Source organism: Sapajus apella, unplaced genomic scaffold (assembly GCF_009761245.1).
Source record: "Sapajus apella isolate SASKATOON/1434 unplaced genomic scaffold, GSC_monkey_1.0 scaffold24, whole genome shotgun sequence".
Taxonomy (NCBI): Eukaryota; Metazoa; Chordata; class Mammalia; order Primates; family Cebidae; genus Sapajus; species Sapajus apella.
The window spans coordinates 4,500,242-4,512,048 of NW_022436964.1; positions in this window are offsets into that span (position 1 = coordinate 4,500,242).

An 11,807-nucleotide genomic window follows, 5' to 3' on the forward strand; every position below is an offset into this window, starting at 1 on the left:
AAAAAAAAACAATAAAGACACCACTGGTATTATATAAATCCTGATTTGGTTATACAACACACCACCTATGAAAACAAATTACTCAAACAATCAAACCAAAATGTGATTGAACCACCATATCTACCTATCAATTTATAAAAAATAAGGAAACAGAAGAACATATGAAATCCACCATGAACACGCAGTTGCAAATTTCAGAGTGTGACAAACTGTATAAGATGAACAATCCAGTTACTTTAACAATAATAGAAAAAGCTGCAAAGAAATATAATAAGATGGATGGCAAACTATAGAATTAAAGATATATTTAAAAAAATCATTCAGCTGCAAAGATGTGATCTTAACTGGATCCCAGATGAAGCAAACAAATTGATACAATGTGAACAATGAGCAGTTAATCAATGATAAAGAATTATTGTTATTATATTTTAGGTATAATAGTGGCATATTTATAAAAATGAGTGCCTGTCATCTAGAGACACATCTTGAAATGTTTGCAGATTAAATAAAATTATATGTAGGATATAAGATTATATGTATTGATTGTTTTAAAATATTCAATGAGAAAAATAGGGTATAGTCATAGAATGAACCACAATTAGCCTTGAGTTGATAATTATTGAAGCTGAGTGATCAGTGCATAACCATTCATTATATTAGTTCCTCTACTTTTTATATTTTTGAAATATTCTGTAATAAAACTGAAATAAAAAATAATGCAGTCTCTAATTTTATAGTAGAGTTAGGTTTCTTATAGCTCTGTAATCTTAAGGACTGATTTTCTTAAACTAGAGGCACTTTTTTAGTTCTGTTCAAACCAGTTTGCCAGGCAATAAGACAAATCTCTAGTTTCTTACATGTTTTTAGAGACACGATCTCACTGTCCCCTAGGCTAGAATGCAGCAGTGTGATCATGGATGTTTCACTGTAACCTTGAGTTTCTAAGCTCAAGCAATTCTCTTGTCTCAGCTTCCCAAGTAACTGGAACTATAGGCACATGCTACCATGCTCTGCTAATTTTTTTTTTCTTTAGCTTTCAATTTTGTAGAGATAAGATCTTGCTATATTGCCCAGGCTGATCTCAAACTCTTGGCTCAAGTGATCCTCCCACCTCAGCCTCCCAAAATGTTGGAATTATAGGCATGAGCCATTGCACCCAGTCTCTTCAAAAACTATTTCATACCTTATGCTTTTGTCTGAAAACCTCCCTTTTCACCTTTACTCTCAGCTTACAACATTTAAATCAACTCTAAGAGAATTTTTACAGGCTTCTACTGCCATATCCCCATCTACCAGAACTTCATCTGTGTGTTTTTTCTTTCATCTTCCTATCCAAATGCAGTTCTTCAGTTTGTGCACTAGATATCAACCACCTTATGTCCACTCAGAGACATGTGTTCATAAATTGTCCCCTCTTCTCTATTATTTCCATGGTATTTTTGCTCTCATCTTAAACAAGAATGTCTCTTAACCACCCCTCCCCTAATGACTACCATCACATTTCTTTGCTGTCCTTTACAGTAAAGCTCTGACTCCAAGTTCTCTTTTCCTGTCATCTCTGAAATCTACTCAAGTTGAGCTTTTACTCCTACTACGCAACCAAAAAATGATATTGTTGAGCTTAGCTATAACCTTCACATTACTAATCTAAATGGTCAATTTTTGGTTCTCATATTACTTGACCTCACAGTACCATTTACAGGCTTGCTCACTCCATCTTCCTTAATCTGATGGCCTCATCTGTGCCCTCCAAACTGAGCATAGCCTTCTCCAACTCAGCTGATGACAACTACGTTCTGATTGTTCAGTTCAAGACCTTTGCATCATCTCATACCCCATACCTAATCCATTACAAAATTCTGTTGGATCTGTCTTTAAAATAGGTGCTCAATTTGATCACTACTCACCAACTCCGTGGCTATCACTCTGTTTTAAGCCACTATTATTTCTCACCTGATTGCTGCAATATTTGCTCAACTTGGCTCCCTGGTTCTTGTTTCCCAGCAGTCTCTTCTCAACACAATAGCTCAAGTGCTGTTTTGAAAATGTGAGTTATGTCATAGCACATCTCTTCTCTAGACTCTGAAATGGCTTCCTATTGTACGTGGAGAAAAAGGGAGAATCCTTGAATATGCTTAAAGACCCTGCAAACCCCACCAAAACCACTCCGGCCTCACTTATGTGTCTCTCACTAACTTTGCCATCACCAGAAAATCCCCAACCTTCTCATCATTCCTAGTTTACTCACCTTTCTGCATCTATTGCTTTAGCTATTGCCTCCCCTTGAAAAGCTCTTTCTTCAAATATACTCATTTAGGTAATTCCAAAATCGCTTTCAAGTCTTTGCTTAAATTTCACTTTTTCAATAAAGCTTGGCCAACCCACTCTATTTTATACAGCAACATGCATCTTGTTTTTCCAAATGCCCACTCTTGATTCCCCATTCTCTGTTTTCCTTTTCTTGTAAATAGCACTTTTTATTTTCTTGACCGTTTTATATTTTTCTTATCCTGTTTATTATTGTTTTCTGTCTCTTCACTTGAATATGGCAAGAAATTCCTTTTTGTCTGTGTCTTCACTCATTTATAAGAAATACTTATAAAAGCTTCCAACAGATAGTAGGTAATCAACCATGAATTGTTGAATTGAATTTTAAAGGTTTAATAGAAATGGCCAATTAAAAGTAAATAGTTGTGCTACTTTTCATGTAGTCATCTTTATAGCAGTCACCCAAGGAAGAAGATATATCAAATAATAATTTAAATTTCACTGAATAATTGTTATGTATTTTCCCAGCAAAGTTAAGTTTCTAAAGTGAGAATTTAGTCATTTATTACAAGTTTCCTGTATTTTCTTTGTACACAGTGGTTGAGAGTCAGGAAAAACATATCAGGAGAAAACTGAGTTGTTGGGAAAGATGTGACTACAGAAACAAATGTTTGTCCCGGGCATTTGAGAAGCAATAACATATGGAAGTTATCATTATGATTCCCTTAAAATAGGAGTTAGAGACTGAATTAGAGAAGTAATGACAAAATAAATCTTTGATGTCACATCATCCATCCTCTCCATAATTTTTCTTAAGAAACTGCTGATTGCAATCATCTTTGATGACTCAAGGATTAAAAGTTCTAACATTTTTCTTGTGAAATTATGTCAGCTACATAAAATTATTAACTTAATTGTAAAGCTGTCTTCAAGCTCTTTACATTAATCAGGAGAGTCTTGTTTATCCCACAATTGTCTAATGCAAAAAGAACAAGATCTTGTTGGGAAATATTTTTCAACTCTAAATAGGATAGAATTAAATTTAGGAGTTATTTGGTATTTTAAAGGAGGAGTGAAGTTGATTGTTTTAAGGTACTATCTCTCCATAGCTGAAATAGGGGCTTATAATAGTATTTTAACAATTTTAATAAAAGCTCAATTCATATTTCTTTAGTATGAATTTTTCCTTACCCTGCTGGTAAAATATGGGATTATCATTCAACATTTATCTCTTTGTAATACTGGTTAGACTAGCTCTACATAGGACAACCACATTTAACCACATATAATGGGATGTTATGCACTGTAAACGATTTGATGGATACCAGGCTAGTCAGCAAGCATGTGGTTAGCCAACTTGAATCATCAATGAAGATAATGTTTGCTAACTACTTTGGTATTGTGGTATGAGGATGGTTTTTCTGGCTTTGTCTTTTCATTCCTAATCTCTTGGGGGGAGAAAAAAGTGTTTACATCCTATGATTATAGTCCAAGCTCTAAACCAACTTGTGGCTTACATTTAAAATGTTAATGTTTTCTGGAGTCCCGTTGGTTTATCTTTTTCAAGATTTGCCTTGAGAGCCTTGCGTTTTAATGCTGATTACAGAGATTCCTTAATTCATAGTCTGTAGGGAAAGAAAAAAAATCTGAAACCATTAACCGTAATAAATAGGTTTTATAAAAGTTTTAAATTCCACTATAGTTAATCAGTTTGAACAGACATTTAGGCTGTAAATAGCATTTTAAAGTAAACAGAGCTTTACACAAAGTGACAGCTAGAATCACATTTTCTGCTTCTGAGTGTGAGGAAATTAATGTACCAAAAAAGTGCCTACTATTTAAAGATGCCTTGCTCCAGACATATTTAACAACTGAGATTTGCAGTGGGTAGACCACTGAAGTGTCTCGTCATTAAATTATGCACTGTACATTAGAAACAGACATACTCCTGGAAGTCTTGCATGACAACATTGTTTTGTCATTTTCCAATTAAGACATTATGAAAACTGAAATCAGAACTAAACTAACAGGTCAGCTATCTTACCTTGATCATGAAGAAATGCTGTAGGTTTTGAGAAGACCTAGTGGTTTTCACTTGTATCCTGACATATATTTGAAAGCTAATTCTTCACCTTGTTTTTCTCCAATATCTAGAAATTTATAAAATTATTCATTTTAAATATTGCTCAAATTTTGTTCAAGTATTTAGATTTTAACAGGCTAATATCATACTCTACTTTGGCATATTTGGTCAGGAGAAATCTTATAAAGCAAATAAAACATAGCAGTGGAAAAAAAGTTATGCCTATTCTTTCTAATCAGTGGCAAAAAATAGCTCTATAGCTTTCTGGAAATGATCTGTAGAAAACAATATTTGAAGGAAAGTGGAATTGCAATGAGACATATTTATTGGGATGGTATAGAACAAAATAAGTACACAAAAAAAGGAGAAGGGTTATTGCCCTGGATACCGCTGTTATGGTTCACATTAGACATGTGATAACGCTATTACTATAAATCCTATTTTATTAACCATGACAATTTTCTGTTGGTCTTTTACAAAAGAAAAAAAGTCAAAAATAAAATTCCAATGCACTATTGGGCTATTCTCTGCAACTTCCTTACAGGGAAAATTAATATTCTGAATACTTCAGCCAAACAAATATTTTACTGAATCAGAAGAAAAAGAAAAGCTGTTAATTGCCCTCATTTATGGTTGCTATTCCAATATGAATCAAGAAATAATTTTTTCCAATTTTTAAAATTATGAGCCACGTGTTCTTATGCCTTCTGTTTTTTTGTATATACATTTTTGCACTAGGAATTTTATACTTCAAAAAACAAGCTCTAAAATTGTTCTATACCTGCAAGTAGGCTTCTTGGGTTTATACGTATACCCTAGATATAAACAATCCAAAGAGATAAATACTCTAAAACATCACTTTCCACTGGAAAGACTGTTAATTTTCAAAATGGCCTCCAATGGCTGATTTTTTTTTTTTTTTTTTGCCACTGCCCAGTTGAAAATATTTGAGAGAGAAAAAATTCTTCATTCATTTCTCATTTCTTACAAACACACAGTGGAACAGTCTAAGCCTAAGAAAATTAGTCCCAGGTGATATTTTACTAAGCTTAATTTTGAAATAATGTCAAATGAAAAAATTTATCTATTCAGTTAGTTTATACTTGTCTAAATTTCTTTGGATGACTGCAATTTTATTAGTTAAAAATACTGTTATACATGAGTTGAGGTTTTATGGGGAGGGAAAACATGCATCATATTATGAAAGACAGACACATATTTAAAGTGTTGCCATTTGTTATACATGAATTAGAAAAAGATGACACAGCTATGTTTTGAAGTCATGTCTTCATAAATTATTTCATAAATAATACAGTTATTTATTTTTTTCAATACTTTTTTTATTCCTGTGATCTTTAAATCTAGGCATATATTAAAGAAAACTAGATCCTTAAATTTCTAAGTTATGTATAATTGTGCAAACAAAAGAGATTTATAGGACTTTATTTCTTATTTTTTGGTCCTGCAAGTCTTTTTAATATTTGTGTTTGTTTTTTTGTTTAGAAAGTGTTTTAAGTCCATATTTTTTGTCAAAACTAGAAATTGTGCTTTGTTAAGTGTAAACGACATAAAAAACTGAAGTATTTCCCCAGTTTGGAATTAATCTCCCAAACCCATGAAAATTGAGAAACTTCTCGTGTTGGCAAAATGTGTTCCTACCCTGGCAACCAAAGAAGATGGGCCAACAAGTAGCTTTAGAATTTTTGCCAGCAATTTATGTATGAATCAAATGTGATCTTTCTTTAAATTGCATTCAGTGTAGGAAGTACAGCCATATTTGATTCCAAGCTGAATTGATATGTGATGCAGTCATTGGCTGTCCAGAGTTAAAATCTTATAGAAAGCCCACCTATGATGAGCTATCTAATATTTGTGGTCTCGGTTGGTAAACTATGCCAATTCCATGAAAATCATATTGTCATAGTTATATCCAGGCTTACCACATAGAGCTCTTTCTTTCTCTAGCCATAATTATATAATTAGATTATTTTTATTTTAAACATACTTTAAAAAACATTTTCTTTATGGTACATTATTAAAGAATCATGCCTTCTTAAGGTCTCTTTGTAAGCCAAGAAATCCATATGTTATGTATTATACAGAAAAGGTTTTCATGAGTAGATTTCTGTAAAGCTTTGAACCAAGGTCCAGGAATTGTATTACAGATTGCCAGTGATATTTAAAAAGTGAGGGGAATATAGTTGCAAAGCAAATTTTACTAAGATAATTGATGAGAAATGATATTGAATTTTAGAAAAAATGTTATTCTTAATGCAAAATCTGTCTCTCTTATGAGTTAGACTTAGATATTTTGGATAAGGTAACTGTACCCCCCTATATAAGAACTGCATTTACTAAGGAGGAAAGAGAGGAGGAGGCAGTTGTAATCTCTAATAAGTCTATTCTGTCTCTATATTTGGAAATGAATGTCATCTTTCATTTTCAGTTCTCTATTTTTCTTATTTTATTTTTAAAACTATTTATTTATTTTGAGACAGGATCTCACTCTGTCACCCAGGGTGAAGTGCAGTGGCACCATTACAGCTCACTGCAGCCTTGAACTCCTGGGCTCAAGTGATCCTCCTACCTCAGCCTCCTGAGTAGCTGGGACTATAGGCACATGCCACCATACTTACATTTGTGTATATATGTTTTTTGGGTTGGTTGTGGGTTTTTTTTTTTTTTTTTTTTTTAAATATAGAGTGCTATGTTACCCAGGCTGGACTCAAACTCCTGGCCTCAAGCAATTGTCTTGCCTAGCTTCCCAAAGTGCTGGGATTAAAGGTGTGAGCTACCATGCCTGGCCCATGTCCCTATTTTGTATATGTCCAGGAGATAGTGCAAATACGTAAACAAATAAACGAACTAGGAATACAGGGTTTGGTAGCTATAACTGTAAACTCTGGTAACTTGCTTATTTTTCTTGTGTGTCTATTTCTCTTTCATTACACTAGAAATGTCCATTGCCTACTTGATGCCTATGAACAACAGGAAGAAGAAACAAAGACATGACCTGTAGTAAGGACAGAATATCAAGGGAAATAGAAACATGTAATATGATAATCCTATTAAAGTAAACAGACAACATTAGTGAATGGCAACTTGTAAATGGTGGTGATTACATTTACTTTATATTCTATCAATCTAGATGTAAAGGTTGAGCCTGAAAAAAGAAATCTACTCTTCACACTGAAGAACACAATCCAACATGAAAAAATGCTTGTTTCAGGTTTTATCTGAATCTACCTGGGGCTGAATTTTTAATCTATAATTTACCACAGATATTCTGCTTTGTGCAGATCTATGATGGATCATTAAAGTCAAAGGATGATTATTTGTCCTTTTACTCATCCTGGTACCCAAGCCCTAAGGGTGAGATATTAAATTCTTTGCTAGATCTTTCATGCAATGTTACAGCTCTTTGGAATTCCTCACAAAGCTCCTCCTCTCCATGGTGGAATTTTACACTGATGAGAGATAGGTTGAAGTGTTTCAGTCCCCAATATGGTAAGTCCTAAATCACTGTTTCACACTATATGCTGCCCTGATACATTGAGTCATTGATACATGTATTTCCACCTTAAGTATGTTTTCTTTGACTAGCTTTATTGCTTCCCTGTGATGCTGAATTTTGAGCATAGACAGGTATGTCTATAAAAAAAGCATCCTAGGTAAACAGGGTCTGGTTACTTGAATTTCTTAATCACTCTTTACGCCAAATGTTGTAGATTCATGGTGCAAATTTGCCCATTCCTACTCCACCAACTTAGAGCCACATATCAATCATTTGAAAATTAGTTCTTATCACTAAACTAACAATGTTGAAAAAGATTCTATGCCTATATTTAATAGTTTGCTATTAAACTTTTAGTTTGCTAGTAAACTTTATTTTGGGTTACATCAGACTTGTAATAAGTAGTGACTGGATTGGGAAGATGTGTGCTGATCTAAGGATGCCTCTCTTTCAACTTGTTCATGTACTAGAAAATAGGTAGCAAAAAAGAAGTTCTGCAATACTCTGAGTCTTATAATTAACTACACATTTTCCATCTCGGAGTAAAAGTAATTATGAAATTCACTCTAATTGTATAGATTTCTGTGTGAAATAACTGATGAAAAATATAATAATTTAGATGGTTTTTCTTTTTTTTTTTTGTATTGCATAGTGGAGCATAACAAGTAAATAGTACCTTCAGTTTACTTTCAGGGGAAAAGTGATTTAGTAAGATTTTACATATCCCACAAATGGTCTTAAACAAAAGATATGTCCCCAAGTGGACAACAGATAAATTTATATTTTAAAAGGGAAAGGAAGAAATGCATATTTCTAGAGTTTTCTAACTTATAAGAAAAACAAGGAGAAATCTTCTAATTGCTGATTGGCAGCTAACTCTCTAGTTCCTCTACAGTGTACACATTACATTAAATGAATCTATTGCATTAATAAAGACAAACATCATTGATATTTGAACAATGTAAATGGTTTGGAATCAAGAATTACCTTTATTTGTTATTAAAAATTATCAGACAATACCAGTTTCCAAATAACATTTTCCTAAATTAGCAGGATAGCCACACATCTAGATGGTTGTTGTGTGTGAGTACAGAGACATTGCCAAAGGTTCATGAAGGACTGACTGATATAGGAATAGGCCATAACTAGAGACCAGAAAAAAAAATGTACAAGAGTGTTTAGACTTCTAAGAATATGAGATTGTGATACTTGATAGAAGAAAACATATAAAGTGAACATTACCATTACCCTAGCTTGATTACTAAAGCACAGGTCAGGGGTAGAAACTCAAGCAGAGCCACATAGTCTCACAGAGTTAAGGAGATAGGGATCAAGGTGCTGGAAACCTGGAGTGTCAAGAACCTATAGGGAAGAATATGAGAGTGGAAGTTGCATAGTGAGAATGGTTCAGAGAACTTCAGAAGGATAAAAAAAAAAAAAAAAAACCTGAGTTTTTGGATGAGCATTGATCTGCATAAATGGTGGATAAAATGTCATGAAGTTGTAGGAAGGACAATAGAAAAAGCTATAGGGTGAAGAATTTTAGAAATTCACACATAAAGAAGGAAAGAATTTGTATTCTCCAAAGCAGACAGGAGAGACATAATTCATAGGGAGATTGGGTAGAGTACTCAGATACATTGGCTCTTAGTAATAAAGGATAATTAGCCTTAAAATCAAGGTTTCTCTGTGCATATTAGCAAAGGTTGAAACAATGGGTACACATGGACATAAAGATGGAGCTACTAGACATTGGAAACTACAAAATGGGGGAGAGTGGGAGCAGATGAGAGTTGATCAATTACTAATTGGGTAAAAAATTCAATAAACACAAACAAGAAACAAAGGCCAAAAAGAAGGCTTCAAAGGTAATCAACATCATTAATCATCAGAGAAATGCAAATCAAAACCACTATGAGATGTCATCTCAGGCCTGTTAGGAGATGATTTAACGTAATTATTAAAAACTCAAAGGATACCAAATTTTCGCAAGGATGAAGAGAAAAGAGAACTCTTATACATTGTTGATGGGAATGTAAATTGGCACAGTCATTATGGGAAAGAGTTTATCATTGAATAATAAGAAACTAACAATGTCCATAATTCAGTCAAAAATTACTAGACAATCAAAGAAGCAGAAAAATAAACTTGAATTAGGTTAAATATTATCCAAATGAAACAAATGCAGAAATAAGAAACATAAAGAAATTAATATACAAAGGCCTTAAGAAATTATGGTCACTTCTACTTTTCAGTCCAATGTGTAGAGATTTTGAATTATCACTTTATCCTTATACATTCAAAAAGAGAAAAGATGAACAAGCTAAAAATCAACAATCTTTATGGATTCAACAGAGAATTGAGATCACAGGATAAACCACAATGTAACTTGAAAACTGCAAAGACAGTCATATCCTATGAATCACAGTTTGCTAAGATCAGATACTCAAGAGCAGAATCCCACTGCAACCCAGTTCTGGTAGGAATGCTTAAATCATAATTGATAAATTGTCAGAGGCTCAGTGAGGACTAGTTTGAGAGTTAGAAAGTGCATGAGGGCCCAGCCTTATCGGATCCCCCACATTTATGAGAATTTTTATCTTTAGTAGTCCCATCAGCTTCTCAGGGTGAACACTAGGGAAAATTTCTCTTAAGCTTCTAATAGTGGAAGAGGAAAGTAAATATTCTGAAATAAGTCCAAAATATTCTGTTCTACTTAACAAAGGACTACCCTCAAAATAAACTATTTTAACCAAGCCAGTTGACTTGTGTTTTGCCAGAGCTTAATCAATTTAGAGAAAGGGAATATCTAATTCTAGCTCCCTGTAGTTTTTGACATGGGAGAAGGAGAATACCCAGGTGCCCAAGTCCCTTAGCCATTTTGTCTCACTGGAGAGCATGGGAGGAGTTTATAGGCCAGAAACACAGGCTCAGTAAAAGACTAGAACTGAATCACAGGATTAGAACGGTAACTTCCCTAACTCCATACTTTAGTGACATGTCAACCAGACTCCTGTATAATAACAGTGGATTACAGATAAAATAAATGCAAGGCTCACACTCTCTTTTAAGAAGAAATCTGCAGTAAAATCCAAAGGTAACATGAGAGACAAAAACACGGACACCAAAGGGAATTCTGGCTTCTGACCTCTGTATGTATAGAAAACAACAAACACAGCCTAACTCAGCCAGATAACCATAAAACTTTACACTAAAGGCCTCTTTATCCTAGTTCATTTTACTAAGTTCATCATGTATGGCTTTCAACAAAAAATTACAAGGGGTACTAAAAGATAAAAAACACAGTTTGAAGATACCGAAAAAAGCATTAGAAATAGACCCAGATTCACAGAAACACTGGAATTATCAGGCCAGGAATTTAAAACACTTATAATTACCATGTTAAGAAATCTAATGAAAAAAATGACAACATACAAGAAAAGTTGAATAATATAGGCAGTAAGATGGACATTCTAGGAATAAATAAGAAAGAAATGTTAGAAATCAAAACACTATAATAGAAAGGAAAAATGCCTTTGATGGGCTCATCAGTAGACAAGATATAAAAAGGAAAAAAAAATGAGAGCTTGATGTCAATGGAAACTTCCAAAACTGAAATGAAATGAGAATAAAAACAATGGAGCAGAATATCAAAAGAACTGTGGGACAACTGCAGATGAGCTAACACATACATAATGCGAACACCAAACAAACAAAAACAGGAAATTCTCTAGCACTGGACTGGCCTTGCAAGAAATGTTAAAATAAGTTTTTCAAGGTGAGTAAATATGTCAGAATAATATAGGTTGGAATATTTATTTTTAGGGAGAATAAAAATAAGAAGGTTGGAAACAGAGCTACCTAAATGGAGGGAGGGAGAGAGAGAGGGAGGGAAGGAAGGAAGGAAGGAAGGAAGGAAGGAAGGAAGGAAGGAAGGAAGGA